This window comes from Sinocyclocheilus rhinocerous, unplaced genomic scaffold, assembly GCF_001515625.1.
Source record: "Sinocyclocheilus rhinocerous isolate Xijiao unplaced genomic scaffold, SAMN03320098_v1.1 scaffold990, whole genome shotgun sequence".
NCBI lineage: Eukaryota > Metazoa > Chordata > Actinopteri > Cypriniformes > Cyprinidae > Sinocyclocheilus > Sinocyclocheilus rhinocerous.
The window spans coordinates 1324376-1346372 of NW_015652301.1; the positions used below are offsets into that span (position 1 = coordinate 1324376).

The 21997-nt window shown below is 35.9% G+C and overlaps 1 protein-coding gene across 1 annotated transcript in view; it reads left to right on the plus strand.

The window, feature by feature from the left end:
• Window positions 1–21997, plus strand: part of LOC107714556 (homeobox protein cut-like 2) — an 82871-nt gene that overhangs the window by 51696 nt on the left and 9178 nt on the right. The window lies entirely within an intron of this gene.

The following is a 21997-nucleotide window of genomic DNA, read 5'->3' on the forward strand; positions in this document are numbered from 1 at the left end:
TTTCTGAACCGTCCCAGAAGCGGCTCTCCAAGGCGTTTATACAGCGATCTGTCATGCCACATCAAACACGGTCAAAACGCTATTTATTATTTGAATTTCCTGAGAAGAAGAAAAAAAAAAAAACTGTATTCGGGCGGTACACATGCGTACCGAACCGAAAGACCCGTACCGAAACGGTTCGGTACGAATACGTGTACCGTTACACCTCTAATATATATATATATGTACATACACATACGTTTATTCATATTCTTCTGTGACATTCACTCATCTGATGGCATCATGTTGTAGTACTGTGGTGTTTTGAGATGGTATTGAAATTCATGTAGATCCAAAAATGCATGGTAGCACCATGGGACTTTTAGTACTTTTTGCTCTTTCTGAGTGCTCTGCAGTTATAAACAAATAGTACTATGGTACTACCATGTTTAGTACCATGGTGCATGATTTTGATTACTTTCCCGGTTTGTTTCCCAGCCAGCCAATCAGATTAGAGCTTGTTTGGATTTCTCGTGTCATGTTATGTGGCGGTCTGTGAGCGGTGTGTGAGTTCACCGTCTGAGATGCCAAAAAGCACCAGTGAAACACCCGACCTCTGGAGCAGCAGGAGTTGAGCTCGATGTTGCTGACCCAAATAGATTTAGTCACCTCCCTGTTCCCTGCTCCTCCTCCTCGCGGGCACGGAGCTCTCTGCCGTCAGGGACACTGGGCTAATGGGTCAGAATCTGACACAGCAAATACACCGAGAATCTCCCGCCGGATCCCTTCACCGGAACACAGTGCTTTGAATGAGGGGGCCGTTGCTTGAATTATTTAAATGCATCATTGTAATATATCATTTTATCATTATCATTATTTAATTTATTACTTTGATCATCATTTATCATTATTTTATTTTTCATTACTTTTTATATTCGATGAGGAACTTATTTTTGAGCGATTATATTGTTTATCGTTATTTTTTTATCATTGTAATTTTTTATCTTATCATTTTTAGCATTATTTTATTATTTAGCATTTTTTCCCCCCCAATTTATTATTTTTAGTATTATTTTTATTTATGATCATCTGGCTCATTATTTTTTCTTTTATCATCATTATTATTGATTGTCATTATTTTTTATTTATCATTATCTTTTATATTTGACGAGGAGCTTGTGTTTTGACAGCGATCATTGCTTGTTGTTATTTTTAATTTATTGTAATTATTTTAATCTATCCTTATTTTTGTCATTTTTTATCATGATTTTATCATCTTTATCATTATTTTTATTTATTATAATCTTTTTTTTCTTTTTTATCATTATTCTTTTTTATTTATTTTATTTTTATTTAAATTTGACACAAAACGTGTGTTTTGAAAGGTATCATTTTTATTTCTTTTATAATTTTTATTAATCATTGTCATTTTTATTATTTATTGTTTACATTTTTTATCTATCATTATTTTTATTAATCTTTATAATTTTTATCATTATTGTTTATCGTTATTATGGTATTTATCATTTTTATTATTTTTTATTTATTAGGAACTTGTGTTTTGAGTGAGTGAATGAGTGTGTGTGTGTGTGTGTGTGTGTTGCGTATAGCCCCCTCTCTAGTGCTAAATGAAAAATGTATCATAAATGAATAATGGATTGCAGCAAAGCATAATTTCTTTGTGGCCTGTTTACAGTATCCAGCTGCAGTTTCTCTCAGCTGTGAAAGCGGCGTTTGGGAAAGTTCGAGAGAACAAGAGCGCATCGATTGATGTCGCTGGAATATGACGGTTTGAAGAACGTTCCTCAAGCGTCTTTGATTACATAGGGGCTTAATAGATTTGCATGAAGGGAAAAGTGCACGGCCGAAGGAGACGTTTGAGACTCCCGAGACGTTTCAGATCAATTAGCTTGTGGTATCTGAGGAAAGGCTCAGATAACGCAGCTAAAAGCCTCCAGATTTAGTTTGAACTTCGGGTCTTTTTTTAGCAGCTGTCCCCTCGCTATCGCTCGCTGTGGTGCTGTCACTCCTGATGTATTAGAAGAGGGACAAATCCCTCATGTACATCCGGGTGGCCTGGATCACTGAGACTTCGCTCGTGTTTGTGTAACGTTCCTCTTACATTGAGTCTGTACTATAAGCGGCTGATGACGTGTCGTGTTGCAGCAGGTTGGACTGACTTAAAATCCCAAAAGACTTTGAAGATAAAATCCTATAGTTTTTTGCTACAACTGTGCATACTTATGGATTAAAAAAAAAGAAAAAGAAGCTTATTGTAGTGGTCAGCTGTCGTGGTTTGGTTTTGATGTGGCGCTAGTTTCCGGTGTAGATACTGTGTTACTGTTCGAAGTCTTGAAGTACATGTAGGTCAGGACAGTCTGGCTTCCCACAAAGATAATACACCAGATCTTTGTTCTGCATGAGTTCAGACCAGGGCTAGGCAGGATGTTTTTATCTATTATTATTTATTGTTTGTCATTATGCTTATTTTTCAATGCATCATATCCTTTTCTATTATTATTATTTATTATTATCTTTATCATTTTCTTTCTTTTTTATTTATCATTATTCTTAAAATATTTAATTTATCGTGTTTTATCAATCTTTATCATTTTTACCCTTTTTAAATATTTATCATTGTATTTTGTTAGCTATCATTATCTTTATCATTATTTTTATTATTTCTTATTATTTACCTTTATTATTATTTTTTATTATTTATCATATATTTATTTTTTAAAGTATCATTATTGTTATCCATAGTATTGGGTTTATGGACTCTCATGTCCATCAAGTGACATATCAATGAAAATCAGCTCTCTCGGTTGCAGACGTCATCTCATTCACAGATGATGGAGATACAGAGAGATGCTGTGTCCTGGAACGCCGCCTCCTCATTGTGTTTCATTATTTAGTCTCTCCAAGTAGCACTAAGTGATTTTTCGAATGCACCGCCACAGGCTCTTTATCCCAATGAAGGTTTTTTATTTCTCCCCCCTCCTTTAAATGGCAGTGAACTACATCTACGCTTAAAACATATTCTTTAATCTTCTGTTATTTTACATACAAATTGCATCCTGGGCAATGCATTCATCACTGCGTATAGCCCCCTCTCTAGTGCTAAATGAAAAATGTATCATAAATGAATAATGGATTGCAGCAAAGCATAATTTCTTTGTGGCCTGTTTACAGTATCCAGCTGCAGTTTCTCTCAGCTGTGAAAGCGGCGTTTGGGAAAGTTCGAGAGAACAAGAGCGCATCGATTGATGTCGCTGGAATATGACGGTTTGAAGAACGTTCCTCAAGCGTCTTTGATTACATAGGGGCTTAATAGATTTGCATGAAGGGAAAAGTGCACGGCCGAAGTTTATCATAATCTTTATCATTGTTTACTGCTTTTTTATTTATCATTGTAATAATTTTTTCTGTCCTTTTTATCATTAATTTATTATCATTCTTTTTTAAATTAATATTGTCGTTATAATAATTTTTCTTTATCATAATCTTATTTTTTATCATTATTTTTTTTTTTTTATGTATTATCTTTTTCATTATTTTATTATTTATCTTTATGATGATTTTTTTTTATCATTATCTTTTAGATATTATTTTTATTTATTTTATTCTTTTTGGTCAGAATCCTTATCCTATTGTATTTGATCATAATCTTTATTATTTACTGTTCTTTTTTATTTATTATTATGATTTTTTTATTAAATTACCATTATTTGTATTATTTTTCATTAACAACATTTTTATCTTTATATTTTATCATAATATTTATCATTTGTATCATTGTTTACCATTATTTTTCTTTGTCTTTATTTTTATTTATCTTTTTTCAATATCTTTATCGCTATGTTTTTAAAATGTATGATCTTTATCTTTTTATTATTTATAATTATCATTATTTAATTTTTTAATTCGTCATCATTATTTTTTACTTATCATTTTTATTTATCTATTTATTTTTTTCTCCTTTATCCTTTTAAAAACCTTTTATAGAAAACTTCTGGAATACTTTTTTAGGAAATTTAATTGTAAAAATTAAGCAGCGGCATGATATTCACAATATTTAATAATTAATATTTTTTATATCGGCAGAAAAGTCATTGCAAATATATTGTGAGTATTCAGTAAACCACCAAGCACCTGACTTCCTGCAATTCCCGTTTGGCCCTGATCCTCCATCTGTGTGTGTAAGTGCTCTAATGATAGACTCCGCTATCTGGAGGATTGACGACAAGAGGGTACGTTCACACTTCACGCATCTCCTCTCCGGGCTTCTTCTCTACATGTGCACGAAGGTAAACGCGCGACGCCCTACCCCAAACACAAGGGAAGTGTGCCGCGTCTTTCTGCCTCTCTCTGCTTTGCCATCCACAGTATTCCCGTAAGCCCAGGAGGGAAACGCATGGCTGGGCCGAGCGTAGGCGGCTCCTCTGCCGTCGTGACGTGTGACGTGTGCCGTGTGCTTGGCGGCCCAAAGTGCGTCAGCTCTCCTCTGAGACGGCACGGTACAGATGGGAACTGCTGGACCGCGGCAGCTCATGTCATGATACACCTCTGAATTCACAGATGAGTGAAACACATGGTTAAATCCGAGTCTCTACAGAGAGAATGACTAGAACGCAGCCTCCTTTTGTTTTTATCATCAACAGAAAGCATTATTAGTACCCTGAATGCAATTAGCTGTAGTATACTGTATAAATGACCAAGAAATGCAGGAATTGGTTCATGATTGTAGTTTAATACCAGCAGACAGGGACTATCAGAATTCATCAGTCTCATGGTAAAGGTCGCATGCTGTGTTAAATTAGCTGGACGTTGATGATAACATGACCGCTGTTCAGCGTGGACACCTTACGCTCATCTTACGCTCATCTGGCAGAAGTGTGTTTGGTACAGAAAGAGTGGAATTATTTTGGCTGTGTTTGAAATGGTAGTATGCTACAAACTATGCATACTTGGATTGAAAAGAGCGGAATTATTTTGTCTGTTTACTACTGTAGTATTCTAGCGTATTGCATACTAAGCAGTATGCGGCCAGCTTTTTTTAGTGTGTAGGACAACAGTATGTAAAAGTCGCTATATTTTCACCACATTTATTAGCATGCTACATTGTTGCCAACTTTTGCATAAGTGTACTTGGAGCAAAAGAGCAGAATTATTTTGCCTGTTATTTACTATTATGCAAATGTACTGCACAGTATAGTATATATTGTGTACTGCCAGCTGCTTTTAAATAGTGTTTGTGAAGTGTAGTATGTTGTATTTTTGTCATATGACCATATGGTGTTGCATGTTTAATAGTACACTACATTGTTGCCATCTTGCAGAAGTGTACTTGGACAAAGAGCAGAATTATTTCGGCTGTTGTTTGCTAGTATATTAGCATACTGCATACTGCACAGCACAGTATATATTATGGACAGCTTTTAAATAGTATGTAGAACAACAGTATACAAAATATATACAAACATACTGTATGTAGGACAACAGTAAATGCAAAATGCTTGTTAGTATGCTATGTAGTATGCTGATGTAGTATGCTATATCAATGCCACATGACAACATGGTGTTGCATGTTTAAAAGCACACTACATTGTTGCCATCTTGCAGAAGTGTACTTGGAACAAAGAGAGCATAAATATTTTGGCTGTTATTTACTAGTATTCAAGCATACTGCATAATGAACAGTTTATATTGTGTACTGTCTGCAGTTTTTTTTTAAATAGTGTGCAAATTGTTTGTGAAAAGTAGTATGCTATACTTTGCCACATGGTGTTGCATGTTTAATAGTACACTACATTGTTGCCATCTTGCAGAAGTGTACTTGGGACAAAGAGAGCAGAATTATTTTGCCTGTTGTTTGCTAGTATATTAGAATACTGCATACTGCACAGCACAGTATATATTACGGACAGCTTTTAAATAGCATGTAGAACAACAGTATACAAAATATATACAAACTAGGGTTGGGCGATGTCTACCAAATTGGCATCGGACGATGTCTACAGTGAAACATCGTGATGGACGATGACATCGGGGGGCGGGTCGGGGTTCGGGGTGTGCCCCGAAGCATGAAACAAATAACGCCTTATAGGGAGCCACTAAAAGGTTAGCCGTTTGCTAGCGGTAGCCTGTTGCATTACAGTACATGAAAGTTCACTTACCACATACACAGAGTAAGGAGAAATGTCTGATAGGACGATAGCGAATGATTTGCAGATTCTGAGCAGCAATGACAAACATCTAATCTTGTCAAATGTGTGGTAAGTACTGCCGCTCCATAGTATAGAGTACGATGGCATCGTCTATCGGCCCAACCCTAATACAAACATACTCTATGTAGGACAACAGTAAATGCAAAATGCTTGTTAGTATGCTATGTAGTATGCTATATCAATGCCACATGACAACATGGGGTTGCATGCTTAAAAGCACACTACATTGTTGCCATCTTGCAGAAGTGTACTTGGAACAAAGAGAGCATAATTATTTTGGCTGTTGTTTACTAGTATTCAAGCATACTGCATAATGAACAGTATATATTATGTACTGTCTGCAGTATTTTTAAATAGTGTGCAAAATGCTTGTGAAAAGTAGTATGCTATACTTTGCCACGTGGTGTCGTATGTTTAGGCAAGGCAAGTTTATTTATATAGCACATATCATACACAATGGTAATTCAAAGTGCTTTACATAAAAGAAAAGAAAATAACAATAAAAAAAATAATCACAACAATAAAACAAGCGCACACCCCTATGTTGGATGTTTAATTGCGTACTCTATTGTTGCCGTCTTGCAGAAGTGAACTTGGAATGAAGGAAGCTGAATTATTTTGGCTGCCGTTTACTAGTATACTAGCATAGTGCATACTGTACAATCCAGTATATATAGTAAGGACAGTTTTTTTAAGTAGTATGTAGGACAACACTGAAAGCAAAATGCTTGTGAAATGTATTATGTTGTATTTTTGCCACATGACCACATGGCGTTGCATGTTATATAGCATGCTACATTGTTGCCATGTTGTATACTTACTAGTATACTTACAGTACATACTGCATAGTATACATTGTACACAGTATTCTGTGCAACCTATTGTTTTCCGCACACGTAGTAGGTCGACTACTGCTAAAATGCTGCAAGTAGTATGCCATTTTAAACACAGGTAGCCTTTGTCGTCTTCAGTTTTCAGTTGTTTTAAGGCTCTAGATCATATTCAGTCATGAGGCTCTTCACATATGCAGTCAGCTGTGGTTCATCGGTAACTGACCAATCAAAAGGGCTGGAGATTCCCGTTCGATAGGTTGGCGTTTGTTGGATTGTCGGCGTGTGGTGATGGAGAGGGATTCTCTTCTCTCTTATGTCAGGTCACTCATCTATCACGAAACAGTTGGCTGTGTTGTGTTTGTGTGGTAATGAGTGAAGTGACATTTACTTAGAGCTCACTGACCAGACGCCCCTACCATCCGCTGCCTGTCACATTCATCTCCGCTTCTCTGTCGATGGCTCATCTTACTCAAGGAAAAAATGATTGATTTACATGTACTATATACTTGACTTTCCTGAAATTTGAATGCATAAATCACTGGAATGTACAAAAATAGACATCCCAGAGTAAATCTAAACAAGTGCCATATTTACTCTCAGCTTTTACTTCAAACTGTGATTTCAGAGTATACATTTTATTATTTATCATTGTGTATCATTTTATTATTACATTTTTATTTATCGTTATTAATAATTTTATCAATATTTTTTATTCTTTCATTTATCATTATCTATCAATGTTTACTGTATTAATAATTAATAATGATCTTTACCATTGTTTATTGTTTTTCATTATGTGTCATTATAATCATTTTGTTTATTTTTAGTTATCATTGTTTTATTTATTATTATTATTTAATTTGCCTGATATTTGTATGTGTAAATTACAGGAAGTTTATTGTTTTATCATTATCTTTATCATTGTTTATCTTTTTTTATAATTTATCATTATAATAATTTTATTTATCATTATTTTATCAGTTTTATAATTAATTATTGTATTTTTTCCCATTAATTTTTCATTTGCCTGATATTTACATGCATAAATTACCTACTTTTTTGTTATGAACCTACAAAAAAATTATTTATCCTTATGTTTATCATTGTTTATTGTTATTTTTTATTAATCATCATAATGATTACTTTTTAATTATTGTTTTATTATTCATCCTTTTTTATTATTTTTAATTTGCCTGATATTTGCATGCATAAATTACAGAACGCTACATTTAAAAAAAAAATCATTATAGTTATTTGTCATTATTTATTTATTATTATAATTATTTTTATTTATTATTTTTAATCATTGTTTTATTATTTATCATTTTTGCATTTGCCTGATATTTGTATACATAAATTACAGGAACCTACGATTTGTTACTCTTCTTTTATTTACCATTATAGTTGTTTATCGTTATTTTTTTATCATTATAATTATTTTTATTTATCATTATTTTTTGTATAATTTTTTTGTTGTTCATCTTTTTAATTTTGTTTTAATGCTATTTGCATGCATAAATTACAGGAACCTAGAAAAATCGACACCCCAGAGTAAATCTAAATGAATGTACCGTGTTTACTCTCAGCTTTGACTTCAAACAGTGATTTCCGAGTATATGGAGTGTGTTTCCCGGCGTACCTGCTCAGAATATGAGATGAGAGTCAAACGTGTGAAGCGCTGCTGTTTGAAGGGAAGGCTTTAGACATGTGGGCAGTGTAGCATCAAATAGATTGTGTTTCCTCCCATGTAAACGGCTAATGTGTGTCGGACGCTCTGACACAGAGGAATGTACTGAATTTGCTGCAAGGGCTTTACTGCCGTTCGGAGCGCTGCGGCTGGAAGCGGTCTGCGTCGTCCCCCTACACCTTCAGCTCATCATACAGCTGCACACACAGGCTCTCTCTTTTCAAACTCCCGGAGCTCCTGCCATAGGGCGGCTGCTGAATAGTGCTGTTCAGATTGGTGTGGACTCTGAGGAGGCGGTTTTATTGGCTGTGGGAAAAGAGATGACTGCTCAAGCATTGAAATGCTTTCTCACACACACACACACACACAAACACACAAGCCTATCCAGCGTCAGATACATGCTAGGACATTTGGCATATATATATAATGTCACAAATATATTCAATGTAACAAATATTTTCAAATAGAAAGCAGTTATATTAAAATGTAATAATACATTTTTACAAGATTTACTTAAATACTATACTATATATAATATATATATATATAATGTACCGTGTTTACATGTACCGTGTTCATTTTAAATAATACATATATATACAGTATATATATATATATAATAATTTATGCATTTAGCAGACGCTTTTATCCAAAGCGACTTACAGTGCATTCAGGCTATACATTTTTTACCAGTATGTGTGTTCCCTGGGAATCGAACCCACGATCTTTTGTGCTGTTAGCACAATGCTCTACCACTGAGCCACAGGAACATTTACATATATGTATATAGTATTTAAGTAAATATTGTAAAAATTTATTATTGCATTTTAAAGGGGTCATATGATGCTGCTAAAAAGAACATTATTTTGTGTATTTGGTGTAATGAAATGTGTTTATGCGGTTTAAAGTTAAAAAAACACATTATTTTCCGTCTTTGCAACTTTACAGATCTTCTTTATGCACCAAGAACTTGTAACACTCCAAAGAGAAAGGAAAAAATGAAATTGCATCATATGACCCCTTTAATATAACTGCTTTTTATTTGAGTATACAGTATTTGTATATAATTGGAAAAAAATATAAAATGTAAAATGCATACTTCATATTTTTATATTATGTATTAAATACATATTTGATCATATTTAAGTAAATATTGTAAAATATTATTACAATGTAAAATGATTTCTAATTAAATATATTTTAAAATATGAAATGAAGAATGTATATACAGTATATTAAAATTAAGTGTATAATACAAAATAATATGTAATTTACTATATACAGTAAATATGTAATCTAAATAAGCAGCACCTAAGGTTTTGGAACAGAGCTTTTGTTGCATACATACACAAGAATATTAAAAACACTTTAGATTTTTTGGTGAGGCCGTGGCCTTTTTAAACTACTTCTTGATGTGGAATAAGTTTGAACGTGTTCCTCAAGAGATTCTCGTGTTCTTGCGATGTTCCCGAAGTTCTGCAACCTCGCAAGTTCCCTTTTCATCCTCGTTTTAACCGTACCTCGCTGACGTGGGCCATATTCCCAATCTCTGCGCTCCAGATACATTTATTTTTGTCTCGGATGAGGAATATCTCTTTCTGTCGCACATGTGCGCGCGTTGGGTAGGAATAAAAGAGTTTTGGGCTCTGACAGGTGGCCCTAGCTGGTGTCGCCGGGCTCTCAGGGACCCTCCGGAGATCGGGTAATTGCGAGGGGTTGGACTCGGTTCGGTGGTTATGATGATGATAAATAATGTGGTCTCATTTGGACGTTCATTTAGACGTACGTTTGCACGGAGCAGTTTGCCGCGCTAATTGGAAGCAACTTTAAATCGTGAATGTTGAAGAATGAACTTCTTTGAGTGATAGATGGACAAAGAAAGTGCTAAATAGAAAGGATAAATACCTGTTTGATTTAAAGTACTGACTTAGGAAGAAAAAAATCATAGCATGTATAAGACACGAAACCTAATCTAAGCAAAGGTGAGGGTGTTTGCTTTGTTAAATGCTTTGATATTTGTCGATGGCAGCCTTTTTGTTAAAGAATTGTGTAAAATACATTTTCCTAAGTGTGTAATGTCTGCATTTTTAGCATTATCAGACAAAATTGCAAAAGTAATTGTTATCAGGCAGGTGTCTTTGACATTTTTCCTGTCTGTTTTGAAAGTGTCATAGTGTTTTTTTGGTGCAGTCAACCTAGGAATTACTTACACTTTTCTCTGCAGTTAAGCATAATCCGTATTTTTCACATCCAGAAAAATTACACACTTCATCCTTAATGTGCAGAGACAACTGTAAGTAAGCCACTGGAGTACAGGGCACTGCTGGAGCTGAAGGCAGTAAAAAGTGATTCGTGAAATTCTGCTTAGATTTAAACATTTCAATTGACAAAAAATGGGTAAGATTAAAATAAAACATCTCTGTTGTCTTTTTGGTGTGCAATACATGAATATTTTTTGTTGCATTAACTAAAACTGGACTGTGCTTTCTAGTTTGCATGAAACGGCAAGGTTTTATTAGGTGTTATTTTGTATTTTCGAAGTTATCATGGTGCTAAACTAATGGCGCGATTAATAAGCATAAAATACATAATGCACCAATACTAGGGATTTAGTAGAAATAGAGTCAAAAATAGTACATAAATAGTATGTACACACATACAACACACACACACACATATAGAGATGTATGTTTGTATGCTATCAACAGGAGTGCATTATTTCCAGGTGAAATCCACAGAATAAGTCAAATGAAATTAATGTGATCTTGTCAGAATGAATGTAGAGTTCTACTTGTCTGCTTGACCTACTGCAAGTTCACTCTTGGAAAAAAGGTATGAAAAGTGGTACCTTTTAAAAGGTACTAAAATGCACCTTTTAGGGGTAAATAAGTTACAAATCTTTACCGTTTGAAAGTGTGCCGCCGCTCCAGTGACAGCTTTTGTACCTTTTTTTCTGAGAGTGTTCAGATAAATGTATTCAGAAAATTCATTTTACCAAGTTAAACCAATCTGTTCTGCATTTCTGCCTGGCACTGAAATTACTGGTCTCCTGTAAAAATAATTTGCTCAAATGCAGCTCTTACTATGAGCAGTAGGTGGACCGTTTTTCAATCCTTTAAATGACTAGGGGTCTCAAAAGTGTCTCTATAACGAGTCAATATTTTCAGTCCCCTGCTGAGGTGCAACTTTGGTTTAAAACCCTCTGATAGATGCTTGAGGGGTTTTATTCCAAAGCGACAGAACTGCCTGTACTTCTTCTTTTCAAATGTGTCCTTGCTTACAGAGCACAATCTCCGAACTGCGCTTTTCCCGACAGATGAAGCGGTTCCGAACAGTACGTGTGCTTTAGACAAGGTGTTGACGGATTGCGGCATGCTAGGTGCTAAAACTCCTAAATGAAGCGCAGCGTGACAACTAAATCCAGACGACGTGAGTCACACCTTCCCCGATCATTGTAACGCTGACAAGGTGTTGACGGATTGCGGCATGCTAGGTGCTAAAACTCCTAAATGAAGCGCAGCGTGACAACTAAATCCAGACGACGTGAGTCACACCTTCCCCGATCATTGTAACGCTCGTGCTTGTCTTAAGAGCTGCCGTGTTGTCTGTGGAGAGCCGGCTGATGGTTTGGGATTAATTATTCACAATCATTTCTCAGCCTCTGCTGGCAGGTTTAAGATGTGATATTCAGAGACAGTGACCGCTAAATTCACACGCCTCGACAAAATATTTTAACTCTGTGATGCTCAATTGTGTGTTGTGCATTGAACTAATATCACATTTTACAGCATGATTAATCAGTTTAATTGACATATATCTTTTGATGTCACCATGAATTATAAATGATTCGCTGGACTTTGTAATATGCGCAACTCTTGTGCACTGCTTGATCAATAAATTTCATTGCACAGTAGTTGATTTTTCATAACTTGAGACTTAATACAGGTTTTGGTTACGTTTCAACTAACTGAAACGCTAATCATTTGATGAGAAATGTTTGAGGATATATTTAAGGTATAGTTGACCTGAAAATGAAAATTGTGTCATCATTTACTCTTCCTAAAGGTGTATGAGTTTCTTTCTTCTGTTGAACACAGAAGAAGATATTTTTAAAGAATGTGGGTAATGAAACAGTTGCCGGTAGCCATTGACTTCCATAGTATTTTTTTCCATACTATAGAAGTCAATGGCTACCTGCAGCTGTTTGGTTACCGACATTCTTCAAAATATCTTCTTTTGTGCTCAACAGAAGAAAGAAACATTCAGATTTGCCACAACTTGAGGGTGCGAAAATGACAGAATTTTCATTTTTGGGTGAACTATCCCTTTAAGAAATCTCTGACTTTTCTTGTGTCAAATCTGAGCACAGTTTGAGACGTCACTTCCAAACCACTGGAGGAGACGCGTGTGAGATTACTGCTCACTGCTTTATCTCAATTCTTCCTAGGAGAAACAATTGAGATATTAAAAAGATCCCATTTGGGATTTTTCTCTCCTACGGGTAAACAAATGAAACCAGGGGAGCTGACGCGCATGGCAGCTCTGAGCACAGCCAGCGGGCCACTTTCCTCTTTCCTGTCCAAGTCAGGGCAGATAACGGCTCATCTTCCATCTCTGCCATGGACACCCGCCAGAAACGGCCCTATCCTGGATCTCTCCCAAACAAACAAACAAAAAAAAAGCAGAGAGAAGTGCTGTTGTTTTTGTCCGTGTCGGGGGGTTTGAGGGGGTGGGGTTGGTGCCAGTATTAATGCGGGGGCCAGACTAGACTCCAGCGATGGGCCGTATTGATTGTGTTGATTTGATTCATTGATCGATCTCTCCTCTCGAATGTGGCGTCTGAGAAGCGGCACTAATCTGAAACAGCTAAGGACAAATCTTCTGCCTTACACAGAAACCAAGGAGATAAGAAAACATATGAAAAGAAACTGCACTTATCTAAATCATAGACTAGCCCTTCTGCTGTCCCTCGCTGCGGCCATTGTGTGTGTGTGTGTGTTGAATGCATGGTGCATAATTTGACCTTTTCTTTCTACACTGATGTTTATATTTGTGTGTCTCTGTATGTCTGTGTTGTGTAGATATAATTTTTCCTGTATAATGGCCATGCAGGGTTGCATGCATCTGTGATGGCCCTGTAGATGCTTTTTCTTTTTTTCCTTTTTTTACACATCTGCATAAGTAGGTAGTGGTTTCATTTTTGTATAACATGCATGCTGGGTTGCATATGTGCATGCAACTAGGTTACTGTTATTATATTGTTTCTATAATATGCATGCATGTTTGCTTATCTGCATGCTTAGGTAAAGCTATAGATAGCATTTTTGTATATCATGCATGTGGAGTTGTATATCTGCATGCATAGATAATGGTCATATAGATGTAATTTTTTGTATAAAGTGCATGCAGGGATACATATCTCCATGCACAGATAATAATTCTGCACATAGAATTTATTTACATGCCCATGCAGGGTTGCATATGTGCATACATAGGTAATAGTCATGTAGATACTGTATTGTATAACATGCATGCAGGGTTGTGTATCTGCATGCGTAGGTAATGGCCCTGTAGGTGTTATTTTGTTGTATAATGTGCATGCAGGGTTATATATCTGCATGCCTAGGTAATGATCATGTTGATATTTTTTGTATAACACACATGCAGGGTTGTGTATCTGCATGGCCTTGTAGATGTTTTTTTTTTTTTGTATAAACTCATGTATACAGATATGCAACCTTGCATGCAGTGATCCTGTAAATGTCATTTTTTTGTATAATTTGCATGCGAGGTTGCATGTCTGCATGCATAGGTAACGGCCCTTGTCTGTTTGAATCTTTTGTGTTTCTGTGATCGTGTTTTGAATGTGTGATGCATAGTTGTATTATTCTCTTTCTCCACTAATGTATATATTTGTGTTTCTCTGTGTCAATATTCTTTAGATATAATTTGGTTGTATAATGTGCATGCAGGGTTGCATATCTATCTACATGCATAGGTAATGGTCTCCGTCTGCGTGAACCTTGTGTGCTTTTTTTATGAGCGTGTGTGTGTGTGCAGCAGGGGTTTAGAGGCAGCGCAATCACCAGGCAGAACAGAGTGGATCTATAAATTGATGGAATTCAAAGCCTGCAGCATCGATTACCATTATAACAAACAGCCGAGCCCAGAACGTCTGATTATTTTTAGACAAAGATTCTGTGCTCTCAGCAGCAATTCTGCTGATGCTGTCACACTCACAGACATCTGCCTATGATTGCAATTAGATGGGATACAAAAAGAAAAATAATACCTCCATCTGCATTTTCCCCCCCTTTTTTCCCATAGCCACCCACTTTTTTTGCAGTTCATTTCTGCTGGTCCAAACACTCTGGCTCAATGGTTGAGAACTCTCTTGTTTTTCCCACATGTCAACTTTCTCTCTTCCCTGCTGTCATCAGCGAGAGGTGCCATAGATTCTGTGCTAATCGATGGTAAAGATTTTTTCGAGCTCTATAGTGAATCTGAAGGTTATATCTTCGTGTTCTAACAGTCTGTGTATTTACAGTACACATTTTCATTTATGGCCCTTCATTACTTGTCTGGTTATTACAGACGACAAGCTCTCAGATGTGATTTAGTTAAACCCTAGTTAACTTTTGTTGTCTTTTTGGTGCTTTTATATATCTCGGCCGCTCGTAGACATGTTCGATTCAATGTCAAGTTCAACCGTTAACGACGTTGCATATCCAAATGGGCGGCTCTATGGAGCTGGACGACTGCACGTGAACGGAAACGCCTCAGCCAATCAGTTTTCCTCACTGGGTTGTCTGACAAATGCTGGCCTCAGCAGGCTGGTTTAGCTTAGCTCCGCCCCCGAGTGGTTCATCCCGCCCCCTGTGACATTGGCAGAGCTTCCCAGAGGGAAACTCATCAATTACAGACGGATGTTTGACTGGCACAGGCGTAATGACAGGGGCTCAATATTGACCCAGCTGCCAACCACATCCTGAAAATACAGGCCTGATTGCCTTTTTCCAAACCCTTAAAACGTCGAACGTTTGACTGAAGATGTCTTCTTTTTACACACAAGTGTGGCTTTTTTTCAATACTGTTCAATAGTGACATTTCTTTGTGGCTTTCCTGGAACTAGGGTCTGATTTAAAGCGACAGTTCACCCAAAAATGAAATTTCTGTCATCATTTACTCAGCCTCAGGTCCTTACAAACCTGTAGGACTTTTTCTTTTACGGAACACCAAAGGTCAATTTTTCCTTCTTTTGAGCTTTACAAATCATATCATTTTATATATATATATATACACACACACACACTTTTTTGTGGCTACCATTTTGGTCAATTATTTTGGTCAATCTATTTTTAATGTATGTGTACATTAAAAGTACCATTCTACCATTCTGGCAGCGAAAACGATCCTGAACTAAATGAAGATTAATGTTTTGGCGTGTGATGTGTTTATTGAACCAATCGGATAAGAGTAAATGGAGAGTCAGCGAGAGCCTCATTTGATTGGCCACAAAAAGGTGGTGGACCCGCCCTCCCCCTCACGCTTGTAAAACTCAGTTAGTGAGAGAATCGTGCCAAAATTGTAAGCGCAGAGAAAAGAAAGATGGAGCTGTACATATCGGTTTATTTCGGGAACTTTTTGCCCCACATGCACAACAAGTCTCAACAGTATTTGTTACACATACAGATTGGTTCTATGCAGTCAATCCGTTTTGCAGTTTTTTAAACACTTGTTTTCGCTTGCAAATCACTGTTCACAGGCTTGCAGTACTTTTAACCGTATTTTAGCGAAAACAAAGTGCCAAAAGTGTAAGCGCGGAAAAATGGAAGTCAGAAGAATGCAGATCATATTTATTTTGCGTTAGCATGAAGCTGCAGTTTCACAATACATGAATTACACTTACGAGCAATGTTCCCTCTATTTTTTTTTTTTTGCTGAGCAAAACTTTTCTCTATTGGGCGGACATTTCGGCCACCTGAGCAAAAAGATTCTTTATACCAGACCTGTACAGCGCGCACACAAAAAAAGTGTGTAACTTTTAACTTTAATGTGCTATTTGTATTTAATTTGACCCGTGACTAAATGATGTACATTTTATGTTACCTGAGAAAACTTTTTTTTTTTAAGATTTATTTTTGGCGTTTTTGCCTTTTATTGATAGGATAGTAGTGAGACAGGAAGCGAAGTGGAAGAGAGAGGGTGGATGGGATCGAGAAAGGTCTTCGAACACGGGACGCCCGAAGCGCAATGGCGCTACATGTCGACGCGCTGCCCACGAGGCTATCGGTGACAACATACTGGGAGATTTTCATGACAATTAATCACATTTCCCCCTAAATTATCATTACTGCAATAATGAAAATCATAAGATGTATTTTTAATAAGCATCAATTAAATTCTGTCCAACAAATACACTTGACAATTTAAGTTACAATTTTTAGCATTAAAGTACTGAGAACTATTTTTTTAATATATATTTCAGTAATTATAATTTAAAAGGAAATTAGCTTAAATTATGATTAAGTGTATTAATTGTTTGATTAATTGTAAGATTAATTGTATTAATTGTAAATATATATTTCTGCGTTTGTATAAAGTCTCCCCGTTCTGTTCCTTCAGTTGCTGGTTATTGTTTATGTATACACGCCATTGGTTTGCCTTCCTCCTGGATTCCCTGTCTGTTTTCCTGTGGATTATTATTAAAGACTGCGTGTTATTCATCTCCTGCGTCGTGCGCTTGATCTCCCACCAGCGAGTATGACAGCGTGCCTGCTATTCATAGGCTTATGCCGAGGTCACACTGCACAATTTGCCCGATTTTTCACTCGCCGACAGGTTTTGCGAAATCGCGACAAATGCCCGAAATCGGAGGAAAATCGGTGCTCGTTCACGCGAGTGACAATCACGCAGTGTGAATTATAAAAGACACAGAATATTTCATATTTCATGAAATATTTGGCATGCTAAATATCTGGAGCTGTCGGCGATTCACAATTACGCTGTGTGAAAGGAGTTCTGATTTTCGATCAAATAAATACATCCTTGATGAGCATAAGAGACTCCATTAAAAAACAAGGTTAATTATTTATTAGGTTTATAATATAGGCCTAACATAATATAATATCAAAACAAACTGAAGCATTTAAACTGATAGAATAGAATAGAAAACAAGCTGAAGCATTTAAATTTATATTTAAGTTAAATATAAAAAAAAACCGTGAACGTGAATTCTTCTATAGCTATCTAAACATCCCTATGAAGTACAGTTTTTTTGTACAGTACAGAAGTACAGAAGTTTGCACAATACATCTGTGTGTGACTGTAAATGGCTCTGAGTTTTGTTACCGTTCTGTGTCCATCATCCGCTATTTCCAGCACTTAATCAAGCCACTCTTCTTTAATACATGATGACGTTTTATTTCACGTCATTGCGTTTGCGTTGGCTCTCGATTTGAGCTATGTCGTCCGCAACCATTAAAATATTCGGGTTCTACAGCGACTCATTTGGTGCACATCATTCTCTTTCTATGAAACCTGTAAACCGCATTCACCGGTTCTAACTCTATAGCGATATCAACTCTATAGCGGTTTACCCGAGCATTGCAATTCATTCGCTTTCGCAAATGGCTTTCCCAACTCATTTATGCGTGTGCGTGGCACATTATTCCTTCTGTGCGGCCGCGGTGCAAGAATTGCGCGCGCAGCTTAGAGGGAACATTGCTTACGAGTAACAGTAAAATGCTGTAAATCATTTTTTCTTACGCTTGAAACGCGATTTACACCTTTACAAAGCTTCTCTTGCGCATGCAAATTTAATTTACGCTTACAGTCTTATGTACACTTCCACAGCTCTTACCCTGCGTTTGCAAATCTTTTAGGCATTTTATTTACCTTCATAGTCTTTGCATCAAATTTGCCTCAAATGATAATTTTTAAGCACTGAGAAAAAAGATAAATATGTAAAAAAAACTGAGGGAAATACAGATAAAAATATATATAAATTGATAAGGGGAGAAAGGAGCAGATTTTAAAGCTGTAAGGACTAAGTTGTTTATTGTGAAAGTTTTCCGAGCGTAACCCGAAGCTATTTAGATCGCTCGTGTCAGATGGCAGTTCATGCGTCTTATGTGTACTGTAATTTTCCTGCTCAGAGTGACAATGACTAACGTGGATCATCACCTGCTGAGCACGCTTGCATTAACAGGCGTCTCAGAGCCTCAGTGCATCATGGGTAGCAGAGAAATGAGGAAGAAAAAGGGCTTTTGGCAAACGCCACGTTAGCATCAGGTGGGTCTGATGGCTGTCTGAGCACAAATGAACAAACATTTAAAAAAAAACAACAGAAGTGAAGCGTGCTGCAGTTTGTTCTTGAAAGGTGAGAGCGAGCAGGTTTATTTCCAGCTCCTGCTGATGTCTTGTCTCTCTAGACGATGCAGGGAGCAAAGATGCTGTTTGTGATGTGTCAGATGTCAAAACTATTAATAAAAAAGCTTTTCCTTTATATACTCCTACTGTTAGTGCTGCTAAAACTTAAGCGCAAGTTTCTGTAAATGCTTCTTAGTGGTGAAGTTTGTGCTCAGGCAATTAGCCGTGTTTCTTCAGTATTGCTGTTCTTCACACTGAAGAGTTTGAGATTTGTTCAAATCCTTAATCAGAAGCATTAAACTTCACTGTTTGTGCTGCAGATGTTGCTGAAATCATGCCACTTTTTGGTGTATTAATACTTTTTTCTAAGTGATCTGACTTATGATTTTTGCCTGGCAAGGGAAGTGTAAGAAAGAAAGAAAGAACTGATGAGCAAATAAAAGAAAGAGCAAAAGAAAGAAAGAGTGAATTGATGGGCGAATGAAAGAAAGAGCGAAAGAAAGAGAAAGAAAGAAATTAAAAGAGCTAAAGAATGAAAGAGCGAAAGAACAAATGAAAGAAAGAGTGAAAGAAAAAATGAATGAAAGGCAAAAGAACAAATGAAAAATAGAATCTTATCTTAAAAATTAATACTTTTATTCTAATTATTTTAATTAATACTTTTAATACTTTGATTATGACATTTATAATATTACAAGATTTTTACTTATTTTTAATATTACTTATAATATTATGAGATTTCTATTTCAAATAAATGCTGTTTCCACAAAATATGTTAAGCAACAAAAACGGGTTTTCAGCATTTTTAGAGCCATTATTAATAATTGAGCACCAATGATAATTGATTTCTGAAGGATCATGTGACACTGAAGACTGGAGCAATGATACTGGAAATTCAACTTTGATCACAGGAATCAATTATATTTTACAATATATTCAAATAGAAAACAGTTATTTTAAATTATAAAAATATTTCACATTATTACGGTTTTTACTGTATTTTTGATCAAATGAATATATCCTTGATGAGCAAAAAAGACATCTTTCTGAAACATTATTAATCCAAACTTTTACTGATAGTGTATATTCTTCATAACATGTACAAATCAAATGTTTTTATTCATGTTGAGTGTTTGTAGACTCACTGAACAAACATTACGCATCAAATCCTGCAAGATTCGAGTAAGAAATCATTAAGAATGGAAACAGAGGAACAATAATGTGAAAAAAAATAGATGGCATGTTTAATTCCAAACACGCAGTCCTACATATTTATTTAGAATTAAGGTCATGTCATTTAGCACACCTGCATTTGTAGATTTACGACCCTTTTATACACACTACAAAGTCAAGTAAAAGAAGGAAACCTGTGCTGACTTGTTATTGGGTTGATAGCATCGGCGTTTCCAGATCTGTTAAGCACCACAAACTCTTTGTGTGTCGCTGCATGTGGACATTCTCGTCCGTACGTCAGTCAGATAGATGAACAGCCTGGAGTCTGCTTCAAGCTAATAGAGGTTAAATCCAACCATCACAGTCCATCAAACCCTTCCAGTCCCTAAACAATTATGGCTTATCAGCTCTGTAAATGACTTCTATATATTAAAAAAGAAACTTAAATATGTCTTTTCATTTCATGTAGATCATTGGTGTTTCTACTTTAGTCTCTAGCCAGCAGAACTTACAGCAACAGATGTTTTCTTGATGCCATAATGTGTTTTAAAGCTCAGGTAATCATCCTTTTGTGCTGTACTGGTGTCTAAAGTCCTGCTAGAGGTCAAATAAGCCACTTGATTATGTTGTTTTTTTATTAACAAGTGTCCTAAATACACAAACTGGCCATGCAGATCCTCATAATCCCACTCCAGTGAAGAAAATGAAGAGTTTGAAAAGCATCCAAGCATTGGTGCGGAAAGCCGTGCCGTAAATCTGGGGCTGCGTTACAGCTTTTGTCCTCAGGAAATCTTCCTCTCCCATTAGATAATTTTCTAAATTGCCTTTAAGTAAGAGTACAGATTAATTAAAACATAGTAAATTAAATTTTATGTCATGTACGAATTTGGTACAGTAATAAGAGAAAAAAAAAGCCCTCTCCCTCATTTTTTAGCTTTAGTTTGAACACAAAGAACTGATGGTGAGAGAATGTGAGACAGAGATGTTTTATAAGTAGGTTGATATGTAAAACATGACTTGTAATTGGAATAAGTTTGATCAGTGTTGTTTGAATTAATTCTGTAGGGGTTTGTGTACTAATATTTATTTCAGTAAGGACCGATTAAATTTAATTAAAATTTCACATAAAATTCAAGGCATTGATGTTTGCCTACAAAACAACCACTGGCTTTGCTCCCCAAAATTCACTATACATATATATTTGATTAATAATGCAGTAATATTGTAAAATGTTATTGCAACTTAAAATGACTGTTTTCAATGTGAGTATATTTTAAAAAGTGATTTATTTCTGTGATCAAAGCTTCTATCTATCTATCTATCTATCTATCTATCTATCTATCTGTCTGTCTGTCTGTCTGTCCTGTCTGTCACCTGCTTATCTATCTATCTATCTATCTATCTATTTTTTCTTAAAAATATGTTTATGTACCAGGTATATAGTTTGCCAAGAAACAGTCTTAAAAATTGTATTAATATTATGCCACAATGTCTGTGAAACCATGTCAATGTGATTGTACATGTACAAAAAAGCACAGCAGTATTTTCTGATATTGATTTTGTTAATACCGACCTCTCTACAGTCGTCCTCGACCATATTTCAGTCTTTCTGCTCACCAGGTCAGCTGAATAAGATGGATATTGGTGAATATTTAGAGTTCCTGTGCATGTGCCATTTTCTCCCTCCGCCCTCTCTCTCTCTCTCTCTCTCTCTCTCTCTTTCTCTC